Source organism: Cyanistes caeruleus, chromosome 1, assembly GCF_971803275.1.
Source record: "Cyanistes caeruleus chromosome 1, bCyaCae1.hap1.1, whole genome shotgun sequence".
NCBI lineage: Eukaryota > Metazoa > Chordata > Aves > Passeriformes > Paridae > Cyanistes > Cyanistes caeruleus.
Window position 1 is genome coordinate 81,031,326 of NC_141701.1, and position 26,706 is coordinate 81,058,031.

A 26,706-nucleotide genomic window follows, 5' to 3' on the forward strand; every position below is an offset into this window, starting at 1 on the left:
AGATATGCCTTCAAATTTTAATAAAAATAATAGAACATTACCTTGTGTTTGATATGAATGCCATTCTGCACAGTTTTCCATACTTTTATATAACTATATTGATCATGATTAAAAAAAAAGTATACAGAAGAAAAGTTATTATAGGCTAAATTCATAATATTTACTTGTAATTTCATCTGTCCCTCACAGCTCGTTTCTGTTCTTTTTCTGCTCTGTACATGACATGGAGCTGTCCTTTTAAGGCATGTTCAGTAGAAATAAAGTGCACATCTAATGTCAGTTTCTAACAAGTCAAGTAAATCAGGCCACAGCTGCTATCAAGATAAGAGCAGTGAGTTACGATGAATGCAGTAGCACAGGAGAAGAATCTAATAAAATAGGTATTTGTAGTGGATTTATTTGCATTATAGTAGATGCCTCTGATTGTAAGGGCTTCTAATCCATTTATATGTAGTTTTCTGTTGAATGACTAATATGCCTTCAAGATACCATTTTCTGAAAAAAAATAATATTTACTTATGAATGTTCACATTTTGATTATAATCGTCTTTAAAACACATTTCTCTGTGATGTAATGCATAAATATATCATAAGAACCGAATTGTTTATCAATTTATCAGTTTCTCAAGTTATCACAGGTTATCATGTTGACTGGATAAAAAGCATATAGGTGATTCCTTCCTTCAGTCTTTTTTCCTCATGTTTTCGCTATTCCATCAAGATAATAAAATGGAAGTCACACACTAAATGTGATGAGGTTTTGCTATTATTTTCTTTCTACTAATATTCAAGATTAAATTTTAAAGGTGTTATTGAAAAATTGAGGAAATTCTGCAATATTCATTAAGAGGCAGAGAAAAACCTCTCAAATTATAATTAAACAATATAATGAAGTAATTTTTCTATACTTATATTTATTCTGGTGCTTAATTTGCAGGAACATATCAGAAAGCAAGTTTCCCAAAAGCATACATGTGCCTTTGAAAGTCAAAAACCAGATGATCAGTATATATATATATATATATACAGGTATATATGTATGTATGTATATACACACACCCCATTTCAGTGCTGTTCCTTAAAGGGCAACTCTAAGAGCTTATGTCTATGTGAAGATTTTCTCAGAATTTTCCTGTCCCAGAGAAAGCGTCTTCTGGGGATACTCAGGCAAAAAAAATCAATTTACTTTGATTTACTGGTTTAATCACAATCAACAGGTCCACCTTGAAGATGTACAATGTATAAAGCAAAATTTTTAGAAAGGCATTAGTTGAAGACATTTGAATTTACAATTCATTAGGGAAATAGATGATCAGCTCACAAATTAAATAAGAAGAAAAAGAAATTTAATTATCTAGTATATAATCTTCTAGAAATTATTCCTTACTCTGTATTATCATCCAAGTTTTTCTTCAGAATTTTTTTTTGTTTAATCATTTCCACATAATTGTTAGTCCCATGATGGTACACACTGTATTGATTTTTTAAGTGGTCTTAAAATACTTAAGATATATACTTTACCTGTTATATTTTATCATCAAAGTATTTTTACTCTAAATAAAGAAGCTAGTCTTGTTTATTACAGATAGGTTTTACTCAAATATATGTATTTATCATTTAATGCTCAGTCTTAGTACCTACTGAATATACTTGAGTGTTGCATGTTATTTTTTATCCAAAAATTGAGGCTTAGGTATACATTTTAAGTATGTCACTGGATTATATAACAAATGACAGTCTAAAAATGGAGTATGTCACATTAAAATGAAAAAAAAAAGGGTAAAAAATCAGGGAAATAACTTTGGCTGTAGTCACAGATCTTTCACAGCAAATGACAAATCAGAGCATAGAAGTTTGTGCTGGCCACTTATTGAGTAAGAGAGCTGGTGCAAAATATTTTTATAGCAGTATCTTTGACCTCCTGTCATCAAATTTCACCAGGTGAAATAGGTTGGATGCAGCAAACATTATGGCTATACTCATTTTGACAGATTAACACAGACATTGTTCATAAAGTATAAAATTATTTAAAATTTCTTTTTGTAATTAGATAGGGATTTTTAAGCTGCCATTTCCACTTTCAGATCTACAACTGGATTTTTTCTCATTTCCTCCAGGTTATGTCATCAAAATGCCATATCTCACTGTCTTTGTGACTTTTCTATTTAGTAAGAAGGATCCTTGAGTTCAGTTCATCTTGCTGGAGAAGGGAATATACTCTAATATAAAGAGATAGCAAGCTGGCTGCACAAATTTATTTCCCTGTGTAATAGCTCTGGAAATATCTACTGACTAACTTACCTGCTGCAGATCGTAATAGAGAAAAGTCTCCAAAAATATTTATATTGTCTGAGTCATCTAGAAAGCATAATTAAAGGAAATCCACCAAGACCGCTTTATTCTTCAAAATGTGATTAAACGTGTTTTCTACTCTAATGATTATGATATTTAGACCTTTTATATGTTTAAAGTACTTTACAAAATAAATTATAACAAAGATACAGTACACTTTAGAGAAAAAAAAAACCAAAACAACTTCTGAAAACTGGGAAAAAATAGATTAGTGTGTTTGTAAGTAAATGTGGATTTTTTTTTCTTCAGCATTCAGGAGGATGCAAACCACAATTCTTTTCTTTAGATGTAATTTTATGTTTGGTTTGTGCTGTTGCATCCCAATCTGCTATTTTTTATGCCTTTACTTCATATTCATGCTTAAGTAAGACCTCAAAAGCCTGTCCACAAAAAAAAAGATGACACAGAACCTGAGATTATGAACCCATTTCAGACTTTAATGAAGTCAATGAAAAGCACTTTAGTGACCACAGCACACTTTGAATCAGTCCTTAATGCAGTTGTGATGTACTATCTAGGAAGCATAAAATTTTAAAATTCAAATAAAAAGGGCATGGAACATTAAACATCAGGGTGACTTATGTCTGCCCAAAAAAGCCAAGGTTCACTATGAAAAGTACCTTATTTGACATATCTGCTGACTTGTATTTAAACAGTCTGTGAGAGCCTCTGTAAGTCAATAAAGGAAGGAAAATAACTGAGCTCCTGGCAGAAAGTATGTAATGAGAATGAGACTTTTACTACCAGACAGTCAAGGTCTGATCCAATTCTCATCAAAATCAATATGAAATGTAACTGTTATCTTATAATTTCCTTTGCTGAATGATGAGGTCTGCAGAGCTACAACAATGAAGTTTTGCTAATGATGTTGGAGACAAGACTGTCAGTTAATGTCTGTGAAACCGGGCGCCACAGTCTGCAGCAACAGTTGACACACATTCAGAAATCTCTAGGCAAGCTTATAGGGATCAAACAATAATAGTTTAAATAGAACTTTTATACTTCGTGAGGATCAATTTGATGAAAACAAAACTTTAAATGCCAATTATTTGTTCTTTTTCTTGCTTTTTAATCCCAGCTTGCCACAAGCATGCACTTTGGACCAACAGAGAAAATAGCTGTCGACAAGGACAGTTTTTCACACTGAAATTTGTTTTGAGATCAGAGATTACTGTTACTAGCTGAATGTCATCTGAAGAAGAAAGATGATGCTGCAATATGCCCAGGTGAAAAGAAACAATCTTCACAAACACTGAGATCCTGAAATTAAGATATCTTATCTACAAAATAAAGTAATGATTTTTTGTAAGTAGATGTTAAATGTTTAGAAATAAGAGAAAATACGAATCTACATGGCAGTCTAACTCATAGATATCTTTGAATGTGTCTCAAGAGACTCCTCTTCATGAAATCTCTACAAATTTGAATTTACAAGCCCTTGAGTGTGGAGATGAGAAAATATTTCTTTACATAAAAAAGTTTTTGAATCTCTTATATGTTACTTTTAGAACAGTCCTCTGACCTACTCAAGATCTCTCAGAGTTTTGATAAAACTAAAACATTTCCTCATCGGAGCATATTTTTTGAGATATTGCATCTGAGACTCAGTTTTGGCTTACTTTTTATTTATTTTGAAAAGCCAAGAATACAGATAGAGCAAGGAATTACTTCCAGTCCTCTTCAAAATTCAGCATTAATTTTATTTTGAAGATAAATTAATCTTCAAGTAATCAACCTTTAGGACAGTATGCAGGTACTTCACCAATTCAGATATGGGCTAAAGACGGGAAGAATAATTTTGCTTACCTTTTTTGCAAGGAGCTATTTTTTTTTAACAAGAATTGAAATATTGAGTGTAGTTTTCATTCTAGGAAAACTTTTTTTCATATGAAAACCAAGCTGATTTTCTTCCCAGTGTATGAAATGCAATTTAATGTTATTTTCTTAATTATTAGGTAACCATATTCTTGTCCTTGTTTTATTTTAGTGGCAATTCTCTACTTAATTGCCAATGAAAATAAATAAATAATCAGAGTAACATAAAAATCCTTCTTTAGTCATCCAATTTGAGTTATTTGGTATATTTATGTTTAGGTCTGATTCTCTTTATTATTTCAACCCTGTGTGGGCACCTCATCTTTTCAGTCCTGTATCAGAGATGACAGGTTCCCTGAGTGAAAAGCCTAATCTTGAATCCACCATAATTCTTCCACTACTTGGAATGATCTGGTAATTTTCCTGAAGCAATGAAATTTAACTGAAGCTGAGAAAGAGAAAGAAGTATGTTTTAGAAAATCAGAAAGCACTGGTTTCAGAACAAAAAAGAAGCATGTAAGTGGGTAAATACTAAAGCGTACTTTGATATTTCTGCAGAGCTTTCTTTCTGTGGTCAGAAAACTCATAGAGGATTATGTTTCCATCACAGGACTACTGATCTACCAATAAATTGTCAGCTTTGATATGCAGGACCTCTATTATGTGGATCGTGTATGTTGTGGTTTTGACTTCATATCACATTCAAGTAGAGAGATTGTGAAAAAAAATGTGTGTCACATTTGGCAGATGCTGCCTGAATTTTATTAATTATTTTTAATTAATATTAATGGCAGTGTTATAAAAAAATCGCAAGGACTCATTAGGCTTCCACAATAAAACAAAGCAAATAAACAAGCAAACTAATGAAAACAAAAAAAAACCCCAAAACAAAATACCACCAACAAAGAGTCTTTTTGGACGAAGGTGAATTACAAGCATCTTTCAAATCCTGAGGTAGCACAGACCTATTTCCAATGGCACTTATTAAAGCTTTTTTTAAAGTATCTATCCTGAACTTGACATTTTTTTTTTAATTGATCTTTGAAGTATTTGAGGTCAACTACTCATCTATCTTTTGATTTCTTTTTATAGCTTGAAGGGATCATATCTGCAATACTGTCACACATTTGAATTGCATATGTAAGCATGTGAAAGCTCTCAAGCAACTAGATTGTCAGAGATTGGACAGCTACAGAAGCTGAGTAGAAGCTGGGTAGTGCTGCTGACATTTTGGCCCTGGCACAGTGAAAGCAAAGGGAGAGATAAACTCGAGGCAAGAACAGAAGTGAAGACCTCGTGTCTGGTTACTCTGACCCTCTGATGCTGACTGTTCTGATGAAGGAAGATGTAATAAGGATTTTTCTGGTGAAGGAGATAACAAGGACATTACTATCATAAGAAGGATAATCAAAATTGTGTTTCTAAGGGGGATCAAGGCAAAGGGGTCCAAGAAGTAAATTTTTTATGAACGTAATGACCTATAAATACTGGTAAACCAGTGTAATAAACTGGCTTTTCTTTGCTGGCATAGTGGAGTCTGTGTTCTCTATCCCCACAAATGGTGCTTCCCATATGAGGAAGCAAAGGTTCACCTATCTGGTGTCTGGCAGAGAGCCCCACAGAACTGAAGTGCTACTGGAAAGGGAGCAGGAGCCGACTGGCAAGAATTCCTTCAGGTATTGAAGGTGAGCCATTATCACAGCTGGCTCACTGCAACACTGAGTCTGGTCCGGCCAGGCAAGCGTGGTAAAATAGAGAGCCCAGAACAATGGAGTTGCCTGAAAAATAAAACTTTAATGATGGTAAAATAAGAAACCGCAGAAACTGCACCATCTGGGCACAAGCTCCAAAGACCGAGGGACTTGGCAAACTTAACAATAGATAGGGGTACTTGAGGTCAGGGGTCCAGTCATGAACCTGGACCAGGTACATATGTGACAGGTCCCAAACCAACTCTAGAGCCAGAACCAGAAACATGGCCTATTATGGAACGATCACATTAGCATCCTAATTTCCTTCCTTTCAGTATCCCCCCTCTCCATGGTCTCAGAGGTTTATGCCTTCTGGACTAAGCCACTATCCATTCCAGCCGGTTCAGTTCCCATAAGCCATGGGGATCATGGACAGGGATATATGCTCAGAAGAGAAACATGTTTTTTGAACTTATGTCTAAACTTCTACAGAAGCAGGGGGAAATGATTGCTTCCCATTCTCTTAAGCTGATTTTGGGCTGAGCGCCACCGCACGTTAAAGGGTAAAAGCCAGGCAGCTTTTACAGCCTAGCTGTGGGATGAAGTAGGAGTGAGACTTTGAGACCGAGCTATGAGAGGTAAGACCACTATTGTCTTTTTACCCTTCTGGCGAGCTATTTCGGAAATGCTTAAAGCTCAGGAGAGTGTCAGGAAAGAGTCCTCCTGTGCAATCCACTCAGCAACAGGCAAGGACTCTGCAAAAGGACTTTTAACATCCCCTTCAGCCTACAAGCAATGAGAGACAAGGCTGCAGTGAGGAGGAGGACTGTGGCTTGAGAGCAGACCCCCTTGTGACCTTCAGGCTGCGGCTGGAGAGCGGAGCTCAAACTCTGCTACAACAACAAGGGACATTTTTGCGAACTAGAATCCAACAGAAAGCAAAATGCCAACACAGCTGAGAAAGTTAGGCCAGTGATGTCCGCTGGATGAAAAATCACAGAACAGTGAGTACTGGGGAAGTGTTCCGGTAGTGTCACTGTAACTCACAAATATTACAGTAATTTCTTCACATTGAAGTGATTTTTTTATTACTGGTTAAAAATCCTGTATTTTTTTTCCTAAATGAAACAGACCTTGAGATTAAAAGTTCCTGTAAGCAGCTGCAATGGGAGTACCAGAAAAGATACTGATAACGAGCTGGGCACAGTTCCAAGACACAGGTCCTAAGAACGGATCCATGGAATGCATCCAGAGAACGGACCTGTCCTCGGTTTGGCGCACGGTGTTGCAGGAACTTGGAGTTCCCCCAGCCCAGGGTTGGCCCCATGGCCGGTGTTGGTCCCCCGGGCTGGGGGGGCTCTCTCCCCAGCTCATCGGAGCTCTCCCACTTTCTCCCACACCTGGGCAGTGGCAGTGGCCTGTCTCAAGCTCCCATGTGGGGCTGATGCCTGGCCCACACCCCCTGCCTGGTGCCTGCCAAGAGCTGTTGGTCAGCTCTGTTGCACAGCAGCCTGTTCTGTTATTTTAAGTCCTGTTAAGTGGTGTTAATTCTGTTTCAATAATGTTAAGTTTTCTTAGGTATTTTTTATTATATTTAAGTAATGTTAAGTTCCAGTGAAATTAATTTTAAGGTCTGTTAAAATATGCTTAGTTATTTATTACAATCTCTGCTGTTTTATCTTCTACACGTATCATAGAAGAATGAGTAATAATTTGAGATTATGGCTGTTACTAGTTGTAAGCTGTTTTATGCTTTCTTTCTTGCTTTTATTTTATTATTGATGTCATGAATGCATGAAAGTCTAGAAAAATATTATCTCACTCTCTTAAGACAGTTACTGATGATATATTAATGTTTCTGAATATGTTGTTAATCTCATAATGTAAGTTCACTGACTCTTTATAACAAGTATTATTTATAAGGTGTCATTCAAAGCTACACGTATACATTACTTTAGTTATGTGCAGTTTGTTCATGGTACCATTAACTATTTAGCTATGATAAATAACAAAACCAGCTGATTTACAAACTTTAACATATCTTTGTGTAGCTATCTGCAAGACATGTATAATTTTAAAAAACTTTCCTAACTGCTGGTACTGACAGGCTTGTTTTTAGGATATACTAGGGAGACCCTTCCAGTTAAGTCTTGGGCTCTGGCCAATCCTGCCCCTACCTGGTTGGGAAGTATGCCAACAAACCCAGGTGTTTTGTTTTCTGCACAAAAACTGTATTCAAGTAATTTTAACTTGACAATTTGGTCTCATAAAAGCTGGACACCCCTATTGTTTTTTGAGGTGAACTTGGAAACCCTGCCTGGGAATGGTTCTCCAAGTCCTCACTGTGACATGGGGCTTGCCAGCTGTTGCCGACTCTGCGTGATGGTACAATATTTATGAGAATTGATAATATACTGGTTTAAATCACCATCCTATCTCTCATGTGCTACTAATTGTGATATTACCCAATTTATTTCTGCTTGGTTTAGTTTATTGAGTTTTAGTTTATTGTTTTGCTACATGTATTGTTTTGCTTTTATGTTGCCTTCGTGTTCAGAACGAGAGACACATATGTTGTTAAAAGAAAAACAAAAGAAGGGGAAATATGGCTCTTCAAGAACCTTTAAAAATTTTTGCAAAGGAAATTATCAAAATTGATCCCTGGCAGAGTGATACTGCTTTGAAGATTTGCATGTGCAGAGCCAATTTCTAAAAGTTTCTATTGAAAGATCCTTAACTGAGAGTACAATGATAAGGCCAAGCTGATTTACTAACCTAGGGAGAAGATGTGCATGTGTTTTGTCACCAACAGGTCCAAAGTAATTACCTGCTTGTCTGGAAAAACATCCATTGCCTCCAAGAGAATGAGGCCCAGAGAGAAGAAAAAATGACCTAATTGCCATTCAGCCCCAGTGACCAAGATAGGAACAGAGGTAGGACTGCCAGGACATGGCTGTGTCTGGAGGCTTCCAGAGGCAGCCTGCCAACAGAGACCTTGTGTCCTACTGCACGCACCATCAGGGTGCCCTGTTCTCACTAACCTCTTCCAGTTATTCCTTGTTCCATGCTTCCAGAAGGACATTCAGCAATGTCAAAGGCAACATTTCCAGCTAATAGACCTCCTCCTGCCTAAACTGCATGGCTCCTGAGCTCCAACCATATGAACTTGAGAGCAGTAGCCATTTATTTCCACTTCCTAAGAGACCTTGGACATTATTCATTATTTGTTCTCCTATACTGTGAGTGTCTTTGTAAATGACATGATTGTATTTGATAAGTTTTTATTGATTGTGATCTGTGCTCCAGGTATCTTATCCTGTATCTAGCAGATGACCAGTAATAGTCTTACTAAGATAACAGCCTTACAGGTGAGAACTGTTTTAACATCAAAGTACACAAACCCTTTGCATAAATAACAGAAAAGGAGGAAATGTCAGAGATCAGACAGTGACAGAAGCTGAACTGGGTAGCAATGCAGTCCTTTTGGTCCTGGTACAGTGAAAGCTGAGAGAGAGATAAACTCAGGGCAAGAACAGAAGTGAAGACATCATGTCTGGTCACTCTGACTGCTCTGAGGAAGGAAGATGCAGCACGGACTTTGCTGGCAAAGGAGATAACAAGGACATTGCTAGCATAAAAAGAATAACTGTAGATTGTATTTCTTAAAGAGGACCAGGGAAGATGGGTCTGAGTGGAAAATTTTGTACAGACTTACAGTAACCTAAAAATACTGGTAAACTGGTGTAATAAAATGGCTTTGCTTTGCTGGCATAGTGGAGTCCATACTCTCAGTCCCCACCGATGAACTAGATGATAGTTCCTGAATATTTATTTGTCTTCAGTTGTCCCTCTTCTTGCTTCAGTGGTCTTCCATGTTTAGAGAAGCAGGCTGTAGTGGTTTAGATGTGTTAATTTCGTTTCCTGGTCAACGCACTAAATAAATGTTGTGGTTTTAAAGCAGTAACTAAACAATTACCAGAAAACTTACTTATTTCTTGCTGTGAGATATGGATTAGAACAAGGGCAAAACAGGCTTAAAACTTAAAAGGAATAAAGAAAGTTTATTAACAAAAACTATAAGAATAAGAAAACCAGAATAAAACTTCCAGAAAACTCTTTTCTCCCCCACTACCCACCATTCCCTTGTTCACATGACAACATAGAGACAAAAAACTTTGGTGTTTAAAACAGCCTCAGTTCTTTCTGGAGTCTTTTCATCAGTCTTTGTAGAGAAACAGAAGTCTTTTTCTGCTAATCTATGGAGTTTCTCACAAGAAAACTAATTTTCTTCATAGCTTTCTAATTCTCTGATGCCAGCTGCCCAAAAATCTGCTATCAGTTGTCTCCTCCCATTTCACATCACTCTGAGGTGTGTTATGGGTCAATGAGTCTAGGGATGTAATTTTTAAGGATGAGTTATTCAAAGGCAAAAGTTCTTTTCATCTGTCTCTGTGAGCTTCCCTGGAAACAGAAGTTTTCTCTTTGCCTCTACAAAGCTACAAATCTTCAACTATTAATTTTCCCCCTCTGTTCCAGCACCTCACTGCATCACAACTACTTCACTTTTTGCTCAAAATCTACACTTTGAACTACTCTATTCCTCCCAATATACTCTGTCATGAATTAAAGGAGTTTTTTTCAAGACCTTATTGTCCATCTCCATAGCTTTAACAGAAAAATATTTCAGCATAATTAAAGCATCTCCTTATTCTCTACCTCTTCTGAAGTTTAATTCTTTTCTTTACTGTCTCTGAGAGTTTATAAAGTTCTTTACATGTGGATTACTTTCTCTTCCTTTTTCTGGAAAAAAGGATTAATCTGCAAGTCTCATCTGGGTAATGAAAAGGTTAAAATCTTGCCCAGGCTTTGTAGATGGTTCTGTGATCTCTGCCGGAGCAGCAGCTGGAGCTGTCTGCGATGGAAGATCCTTCATGGCTGCTCTGGAGAGTGTGGTCACTGGCTCAGCACACCGCAGGTCAAGAGCTTTTTTTTCTTTTCTTTACTCGGCAGTCTCTGGTGAATTCAGTCACAGCAAAACCTGCAGCCGAGCCAGGGAGCGGCCTGGCCCGGCCAGAGCCCGGGGCAAGCCCCGCAGGCCCCATCTCCCGGCCGGGAGCCGCTGGGCCCAGCCCAGCCCCTGCCCAACGGGGCCGCATGGCCTGGACAGGGAACGGGAGGCCAGCTGGAGCTCTGTCACCTTTCACAGCCAGGAAACAGAGACAAAGAAATTCCCAGGCTTAGGTCTTAAGGTGGTGTTCACAGGTTGATCTCACTTTTCAACGGTTAAAACTTACTCTTAGAAATGGCCAGCTGTTGGCCAGGAGAAAAACTCCCATCAGCCTCCAGCAGTTTTAACTTCTTTAGGTGTTTCTCTTTGTTTTCTTAAATGCCAATCTATCACACAGGCAGAGAAAATACATCTGCCTGGATTGGGTCACCAGTTACAAGAGTGTGTGGTTTGTGTTCATGTGCATTTGTGTTTACGCTCTTGCTTGGGAGAGTGGAAACATTTCGTGGGTGTGGTGGGTTGACCCTGTATGGATGCCAGATGACCACCAAAGCAATTCTATCACCCCTGTCCACAGCCAGACAGGTAAGAGGAAATGTAAATGTAAAGGTTCATGGGTTGGAATAAGGGCAGGGAGGAATCATTCATCTGTTACTGTCATGGGCAAAAAAGACTTAGCTATGGAAAATTAGTTGAATTTATTACCAGTCAAAATCAGAAAAGCATAAGGAGAAGTAAAACAAATCTTAACAATAGCAATACCTTCACCCCACCTCTCCCTCTTCCCTCACCTGAAATTTATTCCAGATTCTCTACCCTATCCAGCTGCATGGTGCACAGAAACAGGGAGTTGGCATGATTGTCAGTTCATCACAGGTTGTTTCTGCCTCTGCTCCTTCCTCAGGGAGAGGAGTCCTTTACCTGCTTGACCATGGTCCTATTTTATGGGAGACAGTCCTCCACAAACTTCTTCAGTGTGAGTCCTTCCCATGGGCTACAGCTCTTCAGGAGCAACTCTGTTGTGGGTCTCTTTCCATGGGGTACAGTCTTTCAGGAATAGGCAGCTCCATTGCTGGTCCTCAGAGCAGTCAAAATTCCTACCAGGAAACCTGCTCCATAATGGTTTTCTCTCTTTATTGTTCTGAAAGTCCTGCCAAGAGTGGCTCCAGGTTTCCAGCAGAGTAACAGTTGTTTTCTAGGCATCTAAAACCCTGCTTCAGAGTGGGGCTTCTCCATGGGCTGCACATGCATCTCTGTACCCCTGACTTCCATGGGCTGCAGAAGCACAGCTGCTTCACCATGGTCTTCATCACTGACTGCAGGGAAATCTCAGCTCTGGCTCCTGCAGCACCTCTTCCCCCTCCTTCTGCACTGATTTTGGAGCTTGTTGAGTTGTTCTGCTCACATGTTTCTCTCCGCTCCTCTGGCTGCAATTGCATGTGCACAATAGCTTTTCTTCCTTCTTAAATATGTTATCCCAGAGGCTTTACTATCATATATATATATATATATATATATAAAAAATAGTATACTACTATATGTACACTGTTTGGCTCGGCTTTGGACAGCAACAGGTGAATGCCTGCAGGCTCTGTTGGAGATGGAGGAAGCTTCTACCAGTTTCTCAAAGAAGCCATCCCTGTAGCCTCCCCAGCTCGCTTTCAAAACCTGGCCATGCAAACTGAATACAGGGGGAAATTTTAGTTTTGCAGTATAAAATCTTTTCTTCAGAGAAACAGAGTCCCTCTGCTAAGAGATGGGCATATTTTTTTATCTTAACTTTCAGATAATAAAATAAGTGTTTTCTGGTACGCACTGTGTATCAAAGGGCACTTGCAGAATGAAAGCTGGACAAAAGGAGGAGTGTAGAGCAGGTAGAAAAAGGGGATGAGGTATGAAATTCCTTGCTGTCTTTGCCTGTCCACATCTGAGATACAGTCCCTCTGCTCCTCTCTTGCTCACTGTTAAGTGCCATGTTGATTAGTGAGGTATAGAAACCTGACACAGATATTGAATAAAATAATAGGGCCAGAGATACATAATTGCAGTAGAAGTCTTCAGTGGAAGCTGGGAGTAGTAATGATGTTTTTCCAGGCTTGCTTTTGTCTGACTCATTGAGATTAGTATTGCTATCAGCAGCACAATTTCAGTGTAGAAGTCAGGGAAGTCCAGTGGGCTAGAAATATGGCCTAATGGTTATAACATATTTTTGAAAGTGCAGAGAGGAGAGTTTCAGTTTTCCTTGGTGGTTGTCTGTGTTTTCTAAAAGGGCAGGAGATGCAAGGGAGGAGAGGGACATAAAATATACTTGAAAGCAATTACATATTTCATAAATGCTGGCAGCTAGGGGACATGGCATTTGGCTTCCTAGTGCTCTCAAGATTGGCAAGATGCTCTAGCTATCAGAATGATATACTTAAGAAACTTAAAAATATTCCCCTCTGATTGAAAACATTGTCAAGAATTACAGGCCTTAGTCATTCATCCCCGCCAAAACAACTCTTGCTGACAGATTTCTTTTGCCTTTGTACAGATGACAACATCTTGCTTAAAATCCAGGCAAATGTGTGATTTTCTTTAACCATATTCCTGAGTGTCAAGACTTTCATTTATGTCTTGAAATGCCATTCTACAGAGAGAAAGTTAAACTTTTAGAAGAAAAATATCAACAGCATAGCTCTTCTCAAATTAGTTTTTCTGCATTATGCCTGATAAAGCATATTACTCAGCACTGTATCTTGAAAAGTATTACACATTTGTCTTTAAGCTGTTTAAAAACATCAGGTTTTTTTCTCCTTCTCTTTCTGTCCTTTTCTGTACTTTTCCAAATATGCTTGCAATTTTCTTTGCTGTCTCAGTGCACACCAATGCAACATCAGTTTGACATTATTATCAAAGTCTTGGAAATAAAAGCTGCGGCAAGCTGTTCACTGGAGATTTGATCTTTGACAAATAAGCTTGTGTCAGTGCATCTAAAAAAACCCTGAGTCCATACCTCTGTTTTCCTGCCAATAGGGTCTTGGCAGGGATGCAATTAAAAAAAGAAAATCAATCTGTTCTTTGCTGTCTTATTTCTGAAGAATGGCATTGAGCTGCCAGGGTGTGAAGATGTGGGATTGTAAACACAGAGATGTCCTCGTGAATCCCACTTTCCTCACTGGTCTCTAAATGAGTCTGATTTATCAAAGCATTAGAATGAGAGGGAGGAAAGGCTGAGATAAAGGGCAGTGGATTCTTTTAGCTGACTTCTGATAATTCAAAGGATTCTGTGTGTTGTTTCAAAATGAAACCATAAGAAAGGTTTACACCCACCAGGGATCACTTACTTTTTTTTCCATTCTATATGTGAGTTTTGGAACACAAGTGAGAAAAGAATTTGGTTTGAAATTGATTTTGAGGTTCATGGATTAGCTGAATTGTGACATTTCCAAACCTATGAAGTAGTTTATTCCCAGACTAGGAAACATTCTCATATTCACATCGTGTAACTTTTAAGTTTTGATATTCTTTCTGATCTCACTGATACTCCTTGCCTTTGGAAACCTTAACAACTGTTTAAGTTTCTGTAGAACTAAGATTTTTGATTGCATAGGAGTCAGGTCCACAGTCATCTACAAGTTTCAGTGCAGAAAATGTAAACCATCAACAAGATGTACTAAATATGCAGGTGAATTTCCTAGTGGATATATTTGGATTTAAAAATTGTCATTTTCTAGTTTTTTAAAAAATCCCAAACACTCAAAAACTATTTTTAACATCAGCAGCTAGCAATTCATAACCCGTTCTTCGGGCTGTGTTTCTTCAACTCCCTGAACATCTCTGGGTTCAGAATCAAAACTTTGCAGGCTGGCCCATGTGAGAGACTGAAATGTTAATGATTAATCATACAAACAATTGGCCATTGACAAAAGCAGTAGATGCTTTGCTGAGTCCATGTTTGCAACCCCCAATCAAAAAGGAGTTTTGGGTGTGTAGTGGCTCTGATTTCCATAAGAACAGCCCAGGTGCAGAGGCTGTGTACATCCAACACTGGGGGAAGACCAGGACAAACCAATCTTTATTTAGCAACAGTCAGGTTTTTGAGTCACTTGGAGAAAAGGCTGGCAAGAAACAGATCCTGTGAGGTGGGATAATGCTTTTTATCATGTCAATGCCTTCCCTTCTGTAAAGATGCACTCCTCTCCCTCTTATTCCCCACTGGAGGTATTGGGACATTCACACGTAGGCCTGAGAGTATCCATCTCTTCTGACAAGGCATAACTGGCTAAATTACACGGGCTTGAGAAACAGCTTTCATGTCTTAGAAAGGGTTATAAACCATCAAAGACCCTCAAAGTACCCCCAGGCTCATATCTGTCACCTTCGGGCAAAAGGCTCTGCACCATGGAGAGTGTCACATCAGACAATGTAGAACTTCCTTCCCAGGGGCAGTACCTGGGGTTTCCCACATGAACCTGAATGCGTATCAATCTTTCAAACCTTTTATTTGTGGCTTCACCCACTCTTATTCTTTCTTCCTCTTACTTTCTTTCCTTTATATATTTTCTGAAGTGTGTGCATTAACAAGAACCTCATTCTTCCTCAGTGGACGTTGTAACAGCCCATCGCTACAAGTTTAAAGCAAAGCACCATTTCTACTGAGCATAGTTACTGCTAGCACCATTTCTACTGAGCATAGTTACTGCTTTTCAAGCAGATAATAATTTTGCTATGTTTAGTGTTGAAAGAATCAAGAATCTGAAATAAAACTTACAATATTGTCCATGTGGTTTCTTTTCAATCCCATTTTGTTTAACTGCCCTTTTTTGTTTTTCCTTTTATATTGCAGAGCATTTGCACAGTGCTGCCTAAGAGTTATTGAGTATCTTGGCACAGACACTTCGGAATGAAATAACTGTAAAAGACTGGAGTTCTCCCTGAGTGTTAAAGCTTGCCAAATGAGAAGTGCCGCAGATCTAAATAACTTTTGTGTCCTCCCAACCTTGAGCAAACTCATGAGCTGTTATAGCTAAGGAAGCTCTTCTTCAGCATGCCTTAGGAATGGTGTGGTAGCCCAGATTTTGCATGCTGGTTCCTCATACCTTACACCTCCCTTCTCACTGTGTCCCTGACAGCAGACTGTGGCAGAGTACTTTTTTGACAGTGGCAGACCCAGCCCCTATGAGCCAGCACAGTGCTTGATGCAAACACACAAACATGCTCTTGCTGCAGCAGGGGATGCTAGTGGGGAAGTAGGAAGGGCAGCTGAAGGTCCTGCCAGTCTCCCTACCCTTCTTCTCCCCTACCTGCAAGAGATGACAAAAGAACTGCTGGGTTAAAGGCATGGCTGGTGTCACTGCTGTTTCCTGCATGCCCTCACCTAGAAGCACTCATCTCACCTGCAGTGAGGATTTGAGACTCTTTCCTACTTTTCAAATATTCCATCTGACATAAGAGGTCTCATAGGATATTTATCCTCAATATACACTGCAAACATAATCCTTTTTAAAATTCGCTTATTTATTTTTTAATTGTTCAGACTTAAACTAAGCTTTTTCACAATTTGAATTCTTATAACAGAAGGTGCTTGCCATGCAGGCAGAATGATTAAAAAAATCTTCCTAAATTCAACAATGGTTAAATTAGAATTTATTTATTTTTATTTTCATGACTTAGCTAGAATGCAACAGCTGGACTAAATTAAAGAGATAAATAAGTAGATTATGCTAGGACAAAGTTACTTGATGTGTCTTATTTTTTTTTTCACTAAAACTTCGGTATCTCTGAAGCTTGTAGTCTTGCCAGACATTGCCACTAATATCTGAATTATTATTGGAGGCATCTGGATATTTACTGGCAATTTTCCAGATGACATCTTCAAATATGAAATAACCTCAGTGTATTTTGGATTGGTAATTTTTTGAAAGCATCATACTTACATATATAAAACTATATGTATAGATGGTTTATGCATATGTAAGCAAACATATATACAAGTATATGTTTATGCATTTGTGCTTATATATCCAGATATATATCATCACTTGTTTAAGAGAGAGAGATAACTCTGAGAACTCAGTTGGCCAAAACCTTAGACTGCTCTAGCTGTGTCAACTCCTAGTCTACTGCAGGAGTTTGTTCCCTGAAATTAAAATTATAAAGCCAGTCATATGCTGAAAATTATTCAAACCGCAAATAAAATTACAAGGCAAATATCACCAAATTATATAAAATTATTTTCTTTGATATCAAATTTCATTTAAGCGCTGTATTTAATATAGAATAACATATCAGAACCTTCAGGGTACCCTGAGAATTAGAACAAATAATTATGCTTACCTTTTGACACATACCAAGCAAAATTTTGCATAGTTTAGGAAGCAAACTTACATTATCCTTCTCGTTAGACAGGAAGATAAATACAGACAAGGAATCTTCTGAATCGGAACCTGAAGATTTTTTCATAACAGTTACAGAGACTCACGGTCCTATAGAACTGTCTTTGGGAAAATCATGAGTTTCAAAAATGCAGGTGATCAATGGATCTCTTAGAGCCTATAAAGCTGGACCGTATAATCTTGACCAGTGAATGTCAGACTTCAGCTGGTTCATAGCTCCGTGTGAAAAGACAATCACATCCTGTTTCACAGACACCCAAAGCTGCACAGGTGTGGCCGCATTGCCCTCAAGAACTGGAAATTACTATGATAAACTTGAACCAGGTTGGTGGCCCCAACATGCCATTGAGTATTTCTTCAATGTCTGTCCCCCTAGATGGGACATCAGCAAAGGGAAAAGAGTAATTTACTCCCACATGTGTGACTGCTGTGTAATTGAGATCCTTTCATTTGTGCTTTTGACATGTAAAAGGGAGCTGGAAGCTTTCTGAATAGAGAAAGTCTACAACAGCATTTTATAGAGGCAACTTGTACAGTGTATACTTAATCCCCCCTAGTAATATAAGCATTAAACAAATTTATTCAAGAAAGATTAGCAATCTGTTGTCAGGACTTAAAATTAAATAATAATACTAAATAACTTTCAGTCATATTTTTTCCTGCATCTTTAGTGTATATTTCTGTTTGGGTCAGGGACTGTCCTGTCCTTGTAGAGTGTCTATACGAGTAGGTACCATTCCACTGAGTTCTCTAGACATATATCTTCCATCTTTGCAAAAAATGCTGTGAGTTAAAAGTTGATTTTTTGTACTCACAGAGTTCTGAAGTTTAATGACAAAAATAGTAATCAATTAGACTGGAGATGTCAATTAAAAGTTTCATGCTCAGTGCCATTAATCATTATTGCTTACTTTCCTCCATGGCAAAGTTATTGCAACATTTGAAAATAAATATTTAATCTAAGTTCCTGTAAATAAAAATACAATGCATTTATAAATTAATGTTTGTTAAATTAGGCCTGTAAAAGTTGGCCTAATGGATCTGACCCACAGCCAATATTTTGTCTGGCAGTAGCTGGTAACAGGAGAAAAAAAACCACTTAGGTAAACAGCTGTGAAATAATATGTGCACATTAAATCAGTTCCTCATACCTACCAGTCAGTAACTGACTTAAATGCAGTAGCATGATGTGTAAAATTAGTTTTGTTATTTGGGATACGATCATGCATAATAAGATGTTCTAAGCCTAGTCTCAATTGTTTTATGGTTTAATGAAAGCTTTCAATTGCTTTAATGGTCTCATCTTCAACATTTTGACTTACTGAACTACACTTCAAGGTTTCTTCAGGACATGCTGTTTTTATAGTGCTGCTGATTGACTCCAATTAGGCCTTGAATCTATGTTACAGTTCAGGAAATGCAGGCAAATAACTATCTTCCAGTAAACTTTTGCTAAGCTGAACTTACGCTGTGTGTCTTAAGCAGGGTCCCGTTTTTCCCCCCCTCATCATGTTCACCTTCATCATGAATATGAAATGGATGGATGAATGAACCAATGACCCTTTTGGCATTGCTAGCACAGGTACAAGGAGATGGAATGTGTGGCTTGTGAGCATGCCACAGAAGTTATGATGGCGTGTCTTGCTAACTATATCTGGAAGAAATAATAAGGAAACTAGAAATACTTGTTCTGATATTTGCTAGCTTGCATAAGATATTCAAGAGAATTAATGAAAACTCTTTCTTATAAATCAATATTGTTCTTAAACACTGCCCTTTAGGGGGCTCAAGCTGTAACATCAGGCTTGATTTGATCTAATCTGCAGCATGGAAGACCAGATTCAATATGGAGGCATCAGAAAAGCCAACAGTAAAATGAAGCTTTGAAAGGAAGGTCAATCAGAAGTTTATTGTACTCCATGGAATTAGTTGAAGAAGTAAAACTTCCTCCAGTACTATTTGTGCAGAAGGAGGCTGCTAGGAAAACTGGGATTTCAGAAGACACCTTCAGACCAGCAAATGAATACTGGAATATCAGAGGCAAAATTACTTTGACACAGTAGGTAATATAAGATCCTAGACCAAAGGAGGTGAGCTAAGATAGAGTTAAGTTTGGCTCAACATGTCACATCATCGAGAAACCACTAATGAAGACACAGTTGAGAGTGATACTAGAATTAAGAGAATCAGGAAATTAATGACTGCATTTGAAATTCAGAGATCTACCAGAAACATCTTTAACATTGAAATCAAGAATATGATTTACATTATATATGTTTAGCAGATGCACTCAGCCATATTTTGAGTTGTAAAAAATAAACCTGTGTGATATCTTATGAAGGCTGTACATCTTTTCAGCAGGTTTTATCAGCTCAGATTTGGTGTGAGAAATGATGTCTATAATAATCTGCTGCTCTTGTGCTATTCAGGACTTACTGCAACTTGAAATAGAAATGCATTTTGGAAGGTCTTTGAGCTCATGAGTTTGGGTGCTACAGGTTGTTCTGAAGTGGTATGAAGTGAGCAGAATGTTAGGAATACGTCATCAATTTAACTTGTGGGAGAAAAGTAATTACATTCAAACAGTGCTTGGCAGCCAGCATGAAGCACTGGGTCATGGTGCCTTCCCATCTACCTTCTGAGCCTGATCCAGTCAAATGGACAGGCACCTAAGTGGAAAATTCACAATAAGGAGAATCAGGGAAAAGAGATTGTGTATTTGCCTGTTTGAAAACTGTGGCTCTAAGCTATTTAGAAAAGAAAGAATAAGCTTTTGCGATAGGTCAGGAAGATAAGAGATCTTGCGTAGAATTTTTTAAATGGTTGTATCGTATTTCTTATTTCTGGGTAATATTTTCTGAATGCCCTAAACGTGCATTTTTCTCCTTAGATACTGGTCACTGGACTAATCCTGAAAATTAGATCAGTCTCTAAAGATAGATAGAAAGGCACAAAAAGACAGTAAGACTCATTGCTTCAGGCTGACTGCTGCAAATAATTGTCTGAATATATGTTCTATTATTTTTAATGTGGGTATTAATTCAACATAGTTCACAGAATCAGAGAATGTCAGGGGGTTGGAATAGACTTTAAAGATGACCTAGTCTCACCTTTCCATGGGCAGGGGCACCTCCCACTAGACCAGGTTGCTCAAGGCCTCATCCAACCTGGCTTCAAACTCTGCCAGACACAGGACATCTACAACCTCTCCTGGGCAACCTAATCCAGTCTCTCACCACCCTCAGAGTAAAGAATTTTTTCCTAATATCTAACATAAATTTCCCCGTTTTCAGTTCGTACCATTTCCTTTCCTTTTGATGTCTTGGTTTGGGCTGTCTTCTCAAATGCATAGGTGTTTAAAGGGAAAATGTTGTTCATACAGTCTTGTCTGCCTACTGTAGGTAAGAGAATTCTGCTTCCCAGAGGAAGATAAGAACAAGCACCCTTTTGGTTTTGTAAGAAAAAAATGTGTAAGTGTGCCTCCTGTTTTATTGATGATAGTAATGTAGGTCCTCATACCCTTTAAGGAAATTTCTTCACTAACAAAACAATTTTGTGCTTCAGCTGAGTCTCTCTGCTAAAACAAAGCAAGATATACGGAGCAGGAGTAGAGGTTTGGTGTAAGAATCACATTTTATAACACCACAGAAAAAAACTTAACAATAGAGTACATCAAAGAACTGGCAGTACTCCCCAATAAAAATGCTAAATACTGCATTTTTTCATCTGAACTTATTTCTTTGGTTTCAGGCAGAGAATAAAGACTAATCATTTAAGGTTAAAAGTCAGACTAGGAAGAAAGAAGATAATATTGCCTTTAGAAATTCATGGATTTTCAACCTGTTTTAAAGTTACAGGATCTAATTAGTATCATTCATACTTCATATAATCCTTTGTAGTTACATCAAAAGGGACCTCACTTGTTGGTTTTCCATGCCTTTGAGAAAATTCTGGCTGTTATGGAAAAGAGAAAAACTCCTGTTTATATGAAAAGGAGAATATAAAAAGCAGGGAAGAGTATCAAAAAACAGCTTGAAGTCTGATGATGGTGATAAAATCAGAAATAAAGTTTAACTAATAAACTGAAATAGGCAGTTGGAGAAGCAATAAAAAGCAGATGAATATTAGCTGTTGGTAGTGCTATATACAGCAATTTCCCCAAAATAAAAATAAATAAAAATAAGAAATTTATAAAATTCAACATTACATCTATTTTGTTCCTGACTTACACAAAACATTTTATTTCTTTTCTTAAAGACTTTAAAGCCACAATTTTCAAACACAGGAAAATATGTTAACACAGAGTTCTCTGACTTATGAAATCAATGTAATTTTTTTACTGCAGCACGGTTGGAGAACAGATCCTACTGCTCTGACACAGTAAAATCATTTGCTTTATCTCATTTGGCTGGAGAGAGGTCTGCTTTCATTTAGTTCAATGGCTGGTGCTGATAGCATCATGTTTAAAATATAGTGCTAAAGACTTTATCACATGTATGGTTGTGCATAAAGAAATACTTTTTATATCTGATTCTGGAAAGAAGCAGGGCTATGACAATAAGAATTCTACAGAATAAAACAGTTTATGTACAGAAATTAATCTTCCTAGAGCATTTTAACTTGAGCATCTATCTCCCTGATCAAAATGGTATCTTAAGAGAATTCAGAATTGCTCCAGGCTTCTCAGCCTGCATACAGAGATCCAAGTCTTCATAAAGAAATCTGTTGGATGATCTGCAACATATTCAGCAGATAAATATAAAATGCTTGCGCTCATCATTGATCTTTCTGACTGGCAGATGATGTGTAAACAGAATGATTCTAGTTTGATGGCTTATTACATATTTACATGAGGATGATCAAGAAGAAAGTTCCCTTTAATTAGATGGTGGGACCCTGTGGGGTCTCCTGCACACTTGATTTCCCTCAGAGAAAGTAATTTAAATCCTATGAATCATTGAAGCTCAGTATGCCTGTTGGGTTTTGACAAGTGTCTCAGTGTCCCACAGAGGCTAAAGCAAATGCAGGTTGAATGTATATTTTCCCCAAAATGTGAGTTCTATGCAGCTTTTTATCTACATTTCTAATTCTTTTTTTCTAAATATAAGGACCCATAGATAAGACACTCATTAAATAGCTAAAGTAAGGCAAATTAGGTGATAAACAGCACTTTGATATCAATTATAACATCCTGACATCCTTTTTGAACATAAATTCAAAGAGTTGCATACAAAGAAATTTGAAATTCCAGAGCTTCAGGCCACAGTATTTTCTCATTTGTACTTCTATAAGTCATTATATCAGTTCCACCACCTCTCAACAAGAAAGACATTGAGGTGCTGTAGCAAGTCCAGAGAAGGGTGGTGAAGCTGGTGAAGGTTGTGGAGTACATGTCTGAAAACGAGTGGCTGAGGGAGCTGGGATTATTTAGCTTGGAGCAAAGGAGGCTCAGGAGAGATCTTTTAAATTCCTGGAAATACCTGGAAAGGAGCTTATGGTGAGGTGGGAGTCAGTTTCTATTGAGGTAACAAGTGGCAGAACAGGAGGAAATGGTCTCAAGATGCAGCAGGGGAGGTTTAGTTCAGATGTTAGGGAAAATTTCTTCATGGAAGGGGTTGCAAATCATTGGAACAGACTGAGAAGGGAAATGGCGGAGTCACCATTACTGAAGGTGATCAAAAAGTGTGGGGATGTGGCACTTGAGGACATGATTTAATGGTTAACATGGTGGTGGTAAGATTATCAATTGGACTAGATAAAGTTTTTTTCCAACCTTAAAAATTCTATTAATCTACGATTGCAAACTGACAGGAGTTACTCAGGTGTCACAAAAATGTAACAGCTGTCCCATTATTATTAACTTTAAAGGATACTTCTTTTCCCCAGCAGACAGAATATATTCAGTGAAATCAGTAACTCAGTTCTGATGAGCTAATAATTGAAAGAAAGAAATAGTAAGACTCTCCAGCATACACAGTGCTATGTGGATGTTCACTTTAGAAAGCATTTCAGAAGTTATTCTGCACAGTTGATAAAAAGAGGAAAAGCAGGTTATACAGTCTCTGATGCTGAAGGTCTCTAAAAATAGATTAATTAAATTTCTCTGAGAATTAACACAGATAAAGTTAGGACAGAAAAATGAAGTAGATTACCTCTTGCTATCTTTTTAAAATATTTTTCCATGCTTTATGTGATTAAGCATTAAATCACTCATAGACCTTGAGTATGGAGGAGCTTTGGGCAACTTGGTCTCATGGAAGGTGACACTGCCCAGGATGGTTGGAATTAGATGAATTTTAATGTTCTTCCCAATCCAAAAGATTCTATGATTCTGTCCTATGAGAGAAAATCCATAAAGAATAATTTGTGAATTCAGGCAGAGGCGCAGACTGAGATTTGTTTGGAACAGCACAGGGACTATCAGTGCCATTAATCTTCAGGACAGATCACAACTCAATCATTGTCACAGTTTCCCTTAAATTAGCACAGGACTGTCTACACAAGGGCTTAGTTATTAGCCTATAGCTCTCTAAAAAGCCATTTCCTTAGAATCTCAAAGAATGTCTTGATTTGGAAATAATCCCAAACAGCACGAGAGACAGAAATGCCCGGAGGTGGTAAAAATTGAGAGAATTAAACAGGGAATGAAACATTAGAGAGTCTAAATCTACTTCTTTGAAGGATACTGGAAGAAAAAAAACAATGAACATTTCAGTAGGCAGAAAGGCAAAAGAAGTAACATTTTACATGAGTGTGTTTCTCAGAGTTGATCTATTATGCAGATTCTCCATTTGCAGTGATGGGTAGTTGTAACGAGCTTTCCATAAAAGGGTGCACTTCTAGGTCCTACTTCTCTACTAATTTGTCTGTTTTCATTAAACTTGAAGGGATTTGCTTTTCACTCAGATACTTAATTTGGCTGAAATCTGTAGGATGTAACAGACAGACACACAAGATGATCATTTGATTGCTCCCTGATGAACTGAGTGTGCAAGAAACTGAGAACAAACTAGGATTTTAGAGTGTATGACTGTATTATTAAATGAAATATGCCAGTGGCCATTTCCTGAGATGAACTGACACATTACGGCCCATGTTCACCCCAGTAAACTATCCCAAAGGAGGTACTTATAGACAAGAAATAGGCACAAATAATGTGTCTACAAGTATTTGATAATTCTCTAATCAGGTTTATGGATTGTTTGGGAGAGCTTAGGCCAAAACAATGGAACCTTCTTAGCAACTTAGGTGACTGGGTTCCTGTGTACAGAAATAGCCTTTTCAGAATTTAATTTCTTAATATAAGTATAGACAGTATTTGATACATGTCCATACTTTTTTTAAGTCTAAAAGTTTTACTTACTACCTGACTACCATGTCATGTAACTTATTCCACTGTGAAGTTTTTAGGATGCACATATGTCCACAGTTCTCCATCCTGTTTCATTAATTTTGTCAACTTGCTGATGGTGGAGCCGGAGGTGCATTCTGTATGAAGTTGTATAGCATAATCCATGATTGTCAGCATCCTCTCTGATTCACTTTGTTGATGTTCTGCCTTAGAAACATCCCCTTATATATAAGCAAACATCAGTTCAGATGATTTTTTCCTCATTCAGTGGGATTACCAGGACATGGAATGTGTCTTTGATAAATGTCACATTTTGGTCCATTTTGTCAACAGGATGATCATGACGCAAGTGTGCCACTATTAAAAAATAAATATAAAAATTAGTGTTCAAGAAAAGTTGTTGTGATGATTAAGAAAATCAAGGAAAACTGAACTCAAAATTGCCCAAGCAAAAGAAAAGGTAGAATAAAGAGTACAGCATGATCAACATTACATCTAAAAAGCAATATGATGTGGTGCTGGATTTTTCCCCAGCCAGCTCCCAACACCAGGCCAAGAGTGGGCTGATCCTGGAAAGCAGAGCAGCTTAGGGATTATGTTCTACAGCACAGGCTGTCCAGCATCAAGGGCAGGAGCAAGGACAAGGGAGAGTTCTTCTATATGTCTTCCAAAAGGGATTTATTCTCTTGAAGGCTCCAGGGAGGAAAGACAAAAGAGCCAGGGGTACAGAAACTTATATAGGGGGGAGGAGCAAGGGGCATGTACAAATAATAAACCAATAGGGAAGACTTAGGGGAGGAGCGCATAACACATAAACCAATAACACATAAGCCAATGGGGAACACAAGGGGAGGAGAGTGGGGCACATGGGCCAATGGGGCTTGGAGGAATAGGAGAATTCCAAAGGGGGAAGTCCAGGCAGGGGGTTGGCACAAGGGAGGATTGACAACTTAATGGGAGGGGGAACAGGGAACATTAGAGAACAAGGGGCAGGTATCCAGGTGGGTTGGCAACCGAGGTAGGAGGGCACAAATGGGACTAAACTATTAACATTGGAGGAGGGAGGGGTACAACTTAACAATACAGAAAGTAGTTGAATCAAATATAATGAACAAAGGTGCACTGCAACAGCAATACATAAAGTATATAGAAAATACTTTAAGAATATTATCCTAAAAGACAGACTTGATGGAAAAGTTTGAGTTTTTTTCTCTTTTAACATGAGCAACCAATGGTTGTCACAGTGCCTTTCCATTAGTTTTGCCTAAAACCACTTGTGAATGGTAATAATTATCTGAATGTCAGATTCTTGATAGAAATGTTTTTTCATCAGTTAAGGTATAGAAAACAGTAACTTGAAACACACTGCACCAAGCTGAAATTGCCAGTGATCTAGTGACTGCCAGGAGCACAGATTAAACAAGGTGTTTCTAGTCCAGTAGCACTAAGGTTCTCAAGAATTTGATAAAATTTGTTAATGTACCTTTGGGACTTTAACATGAGTATGAGTTTGATGCACTTATTCTCTTAATTATGGTGGCATTCTATGTTTTATCCTTTCTCTAATGGAAAATAACCTTACTTAAATAGAAACATAATCAGATGCTATGTACACCTCTTGAAATATGAAGTAAAAAATATAGAAGAGAATTATTTTTCTTTGTAAGAACTAGACAGAAACCAAATTCAATGAGAATCAATGAGATGTTTCCCTGAGACTACACATTGCTGATGACTTTTATTTTTAAAAAATTTTCTTTTTCCTGAAAGAAACAGAATAGATGGTATCTGGACAATACTTATTTTATGCAATCATGTAGCCCAGTCCAGGCTTTTCAATAAACAACCCTGCATCTCTTAAAATGAGGGGAAGTCAGATTTGAGGCTGAAATCTAGGGGAAGCTTTGAGAAGCAGTGAAGATGAATTGGGGAGATAACTGAGCAGGACCCTCCAACTGGCTGTAAGAAGCTGTAAGTAGCTTTATGACATGTGTAGGGCCCATAGGAGTGGTGATATATCACAGAAGAATCCACGCTTTCTCTGAAATGTGCTGTTGTTGGGATGTCACCACCTTGTTGAAAAGCCTAGAGGGTTCCAGGGATGCTAAAGAG

General features: G+C 37.8%; 1 long non-coding RNA gene across 1 annotated transcript; it reads left to right on the plus strand.

The window, feature by feature from the left end:
- Window positions 1–6,657: 6,657 nt before the first annotated feature.
- Window positions 6,658–9,629, plus strand: LOC147655653 (uncharacterized). Its single transcript, XR_015289633.1, has 3 exons — window positions 6,658–6,862; window positions 6,990–8,791; window positions 8,933–9,629. It is a non-coding gene; the product is annotated as an uncharacterized LOC147655653 (long non-coding RNA).
- Window positions 9,630–26,706: the final 17,077 nt, after the last annotated feature.